At 40.4% G+C, this 5,033-nt stretch overlaps 2 non-coding genes across 2 annotated transcripts; both read left to right on the forward strand.

Moving 5' to 3' along the window:
• The first annotated feature begins 2,150 nt into the window (after positions 1 to 2,150).
• Positions 2,151 to 2,223, forward strand: trnar-ccg. Its single transcript has one exon. It is a non-coding gene; the product is annotated as a tRNA-Arg (tRNA).
• Positions 2,224 to 3,258: 1,035 nt separating this feature from the next.
• Positions 3,259 to 3,331, forward strand: trnar-ucg. The gene has a single exon. It is a non-coding gene; the product is annotated as a tRNA-Arg (tRNA).
• The last annotated feature ends 1,702 nt before the right edge of the window (positions 3,332 to 5,033 follow it).

Here is a 5,033-nt window from a genome sequence, read left to right on the forward strand (position 1 = left end):
GGGGTTAGGACATTTACATTTAAGACAGGCTCATTCTTTATTCACTACTTGAGTAGCTTACTTCCTAAGATAATACAGTTATTGGTGGCTCAGTGGGCTTCTGGATAAGGCGTCAGCCTCCGAGCTGAGATTGTGGGTTCAAGTCCCACCTGGGTCGTTCGTGGCTAGAAAAGAGGTCCATTTCTCTATGTTTCTTTTCAAAGACAATATGAGAATCCAAAATAGCCGCTTTAAGATTTGGTGCAAAGGAAAAGGACCCATTTAATGAAAAAACAAGAACTTTGTAGCAGGCTGTTCTTTGGATTCATTTGCTGCACTCCAATTTCTGAAGGTAAAAACAAACTTGGGGAATTTCAGTCCTTTTTAATGGCTTTTTTTCATCCTCCTTAAGGCAGGCTTACTGGAGGTGAATCTAAGCATCTCCATCTGTCCTCTTGTATGTTTCTTATTATAAAACAGTGTGAAAGAAGTCTTTCTGATGATGGTGAAAACTCTTGTACGATCGGGCAGATGTTGATAAATCAACGATGCTTCCTCTCTCCACTTGTGAGAATGGTATATGCTAATTGTGATCTAACTCAAGATATGAGAGGAAGGATTAAAACTGAATAAACAAATTTTCTGTGACCAAAAAAGTAACAACTTCTAAAGTAGGCAACAACGGCAGCAAATTGTAAGGTACTGCAAAGAAGAAACTTGTAAACGGTCTTCTGAGGGACATTTACATTTTAGGAGTAGAAATTCATTTCCTTATCACCTCTGTGACCAGCTACAAGTATAATACAGTCATTGGTTGCTTCAAGTGATTTTGGTATGAAAAAATACATACAAAATAATGTTGCTGCAGAATCAGAGGAGGTTGCAGGAAAAGTTTGTTAGTATGTAGCCAGAATAGCTGAGGATGTTCTCCTTGTCGTTGTACCCTAGGTGTATGGGTCCAGAGGCTAATATTTCGGCAAAAGTCCATATAGTAGAACGTTACCTGTGATGGATCTCACAAAGGACAATTTGTGAGAAATGCCAAAAACAAAAAATTACTTACAAGACCTATCTCCAGTGGTGAGTGTTTATATTTGTGCTATTCATTTTCCTTTCTTTCTAAGAACAATTGTGAGAAACTGCAAGGAAGAGGGGACCTGATGGCTGAATGAGTTATATTAACATACCAATCAGTGGGCTGTAGCTTTGCTGTGACCCAGTGGCCTAATGGATAAGGCATCAGCCTCGGAGCTGAGGATTGTGGGTTCGAGTCCCATCTGGGTCAATGAACATTGGGTTTTGAAAACACTGTCGAAGCAAAAAATATTACTCGACTATTTAGTCTTCACTCAAAGGCAAACTCTCTGAGACGTGCTAGTGTTCTCGAGATAGTTGTCTACTTCTGGCGGGAAAACAATAAAAGTAGAAGAGCAGTGCTTGACCGGTATTCCACCTCCAAACTGTGAAAGTAGCAAAGAGCAAAAACACCCTAACAATGTTTTAAGGTTTTGCTTTACAACACTTGAACTGGGAAATAGATTTTACAAAATCCGGTTCCATCCTGCGGAGTACATTCAGATGGCATTCGCTCCATAGTCTTACAACTCTGATCCTGTATTACTAATCTGGTGACCTTTATTGGTGCCAATCAGAGGAACACACCCTTATATAAACGAGCTCTGGACTTGATCGCATGTAGACCTTAGAACATCTGAATCATGAGGCCATAATTATCCGGTGTGTTTACCATGAGTTCTCATTTAACGAGTAGGGAGAATTTGCCAAAAAGAAGTTTTCCTGACTTTCGTAAGGAATCCTCGCCTTCTTCATAATTCATGACAATGCTCCAAGCGATGACTGATGTTGGTATAAATAGCACACCTCTTTGTTCTCTTGAAAAGTGCGATATGTAAAATTCGTTGGTTTGCTCTAGGAGCCTTATTTGAACAGTTTGCAGCCTAGAATTTTACGCTGCCAGTTACCATCTCGATGGTTCAGCCATTACACCGAGTGCTCACAAGCCTGGACTTGAACCTGGATTGGGGGGTTGAGGCGCCTTCCGTGACAGTGCTACTGAAAGACCCAGGCTGCCACCCCTAGTTATTGCATTCAACAGTTAACCACTTGAGGATAAGCATTTACTTTCCTTAGGAGGAAGATGGCTTTCTTGTGGCCCAGTGGCCTAATGGATAAGGCGTCAGCCTCCGGAGCTGGAGATTGTGGGTTCAAGTCCCACCTGGGTCGTTCGTGGCTAGAAAAGGGGTCCATTTCTGTATGTTTCTTTTCAAAGACAATATGAGAATCCAAAATAGCCGTTTAAGATTTGGTGCAAAGGAAAAGGACCCATTTAATGAAAAAAAAACAAGAACTTTGTAGCAGGCTGTTCTTTGGATTCATTTGCTGCACTCCAATTTCTGAAGGTAAAAACAAACTTGGGGATTGCAGTCCTTTTTAATGGCTTTTTTTCATCCTCCTTAAGGCAGGCTTACTGGAGGTGAATCTAAGCATCTCCATCTGTCCTCTTGTATGTTTCTTATTATAAAACAGTGTGAAAGAAGTCTTTCTGATGATGGTGAAAACTCTTGTACGATCGGGCAGATGTTGATAAATCAACGATGCTTCCCTCTCCCCACTTGTGAGAATGGTATATGCTAATTGTGATCTAACTCAAGATATGAGAGGAAGGATTAAAACTGAATAAACAAATTTTCTGTGACCAAAAAAGTAACAACTTCTAAAGTAGGCAACAACGGCAGCAAATTGTAAGGTACTGCAAAGAAGAAACTTGTAAACGGTCTTCTGAGGACATTTACATTTTAGGAGTAGAAATTCATTTCCTTATCACCTCTGTGACCAGCTACAAGTATAATACAGTCATTGGTTGCTTCAAGTGATTTTGGTATGAAAAAATACATACAAAATAATGTTGCTGCAGAATCAGAGGAGGTTGCAGGAAAAGTTTGTTAGTATGTAGCCAGAATAGCTGAGGATGTTCTCCTTGTCGTTGTACCCTAGGTGTATGGGTCCAGAGGCTAATATTTCGGCAAAAGTCCATATAGTAGAACGTTACTGTGATGGATCTCACAAAGGACAATTTGTGAGAAATGCCAAAAACAAAAAATTACTTACAAGACCTATCTCCAGTGGTGAGTGTTTATATTTGTGCTATTCATTTTCCTTTCTTTTCTAAGAACAATTGTGAGAAACTGCAAGGAAGAGGGACCTGATGGCTGAATGAGTTATATTAACATACCAATCAGTGGGCTGTAGCTTTGCTGTGACCCAGTGGCCTAATGGATAAGGCATCAGCCTTCGGAGCTGAGGATTGTGGGTTCGAGTCCCATCTGGGTCAATGAACATTGGGTTTTGAAAACACTGTCGAAGCAAAAAATATTACTCGACTATTTAGTCTTCACTCAAAGGCAAACTCCTCTGAGACGTGCTAGTGTTCTCGAGATAGCTGTCTACTTCTGGCGGGAAAACAATAAAAGTAGAAGAGCGCAGTGCTTGACCGGTATTCCACCTCCAAACTGTGAAAGTAGCAAAGAGCAAAAACACCCTAACAATGTTTTTAAGGTTTTGCTTTACAACACTTGAACTGGGAAATAGATTTTACAAAATCCGGTTCCATCCTGCGGAGTACATTCAGATGGCATTCGTTCCATAGTCTTACAACTCTGATCCTGTATTACTAATCTGGTGACCTTTATTGGTGCCAATCAGAGGAACACACCCTTATATAAACGAGCTCTGGACTTGATCGCATGTAGACCTTAGAACATCTGAATCATGAGGCCATAATTATCCGGTGTGTTTACCATGAGTTCTCATTTAACGAGTAGGAGAATTTGCCAAAAAGAAGTTTTCCTGACTTTCGTAAGGAATCCTCGCCTTCTTCATAATTCATGACAATGCTCCAAGCGATGACTGATGTTGGTATAAATAGCACACCTCTTTGTTCTCTTGAAAAGTGCGATATGTAAAATTCGTTGGTTTGCTCTAGGAGCCTTATTTGAACAGTTTGCAGCCTAGAATTTCACAGCTGATTCAGTTACCATCTCGATGGTTCAGCCATTACACGGAGTGCTCACAAGCCTGGACTTGAACCTGGATTGGGGGTTGAGGCGCCTTCGGTGACAGTGCTACTGAAAGACCCAGGCTGCCACCCCTAGTTATTGCATTCAACAGTTAACCACTTGAGGATAAGCATTTACTTTCCTTAGGAGGAAGATGGCTTTCTTGTGGCCCAGTGGCCTAATGGATAAGAGCGCAGCCTCCGAGCTGGAGATTGTGGGTTCAAGTCCCACCTGGGTCGTTCGTGGCTAGAAAAGGGTCCATTTCTGTATGTTTCTTTTCAAAGACAATATGAGAATCCAAAATAGCCGTTTAAGATTTGGTGCAAAGGAAAAGGACCCATTTAATGAAAAAAAAACAAGAACTTTGTAGCAGGCTGTTCTTTGGATTCATTTGCTGCACTCCAATTTCTGAAGGTAAAAACAAACTTGGGGAATTTCAGTCCTTTTTAATGGCTTTTTTTCATCCTCCTTAAGGCAGGCTTACTGGAGGTGAATCTAAGCATCTCCATCTGTCCTCTTGTATGTTTCTTATTATAAAACAGTGTGAAAGAAGTCTTTCTGATGATGGTGAAAACTCTTTACGATCGGGCAGATGTTGATAAATCAACGATGCTTCCTCTCTCCACTTGTGAGAATGGTATATGCTAATTGTGATCTAACTCAAGATATGAGAGGAAGGATTAAAACTGAATAAACAAATTTTCTGTGACCAAAAAAGTAACAACTTCTAAAGTAGGCAACAACGGCAGCAAATTGTAAGGTACTGCAAAGAAGAAACTTGTAAACGGTCTTCTGAGGGACATTTACATTTTAGGAGTAGAAATTCATTTCCTTATCACCTCTGTGACCAGCTACAAGTATAATACAGTCATTGGTTGCTTCAAGTGATTTTGGTATGAAAAATACATACAAAATAATGTTGCTGCAGAATCAGAGGAGGTTGCAGGAAAAGTTTGTTAGTATGTAGCCAGAATAGCT

Source organism: Polypterus senegalus, unplaced genomic scaffold, assembly GCF_016835505.1.
Source record: "Polypterus senegalus isolate Bchr_013 unplaced genomic scaffold, ASM1683550v1 scaffold_5705, whole genome shotgun sequence".
NCBI classification, from domain to species: Eukaryota; Metazoa; Chordata; class Cladistia; order Polypteriformes; family Polypteridae; genus Polypterus; species Polypterus senegalus.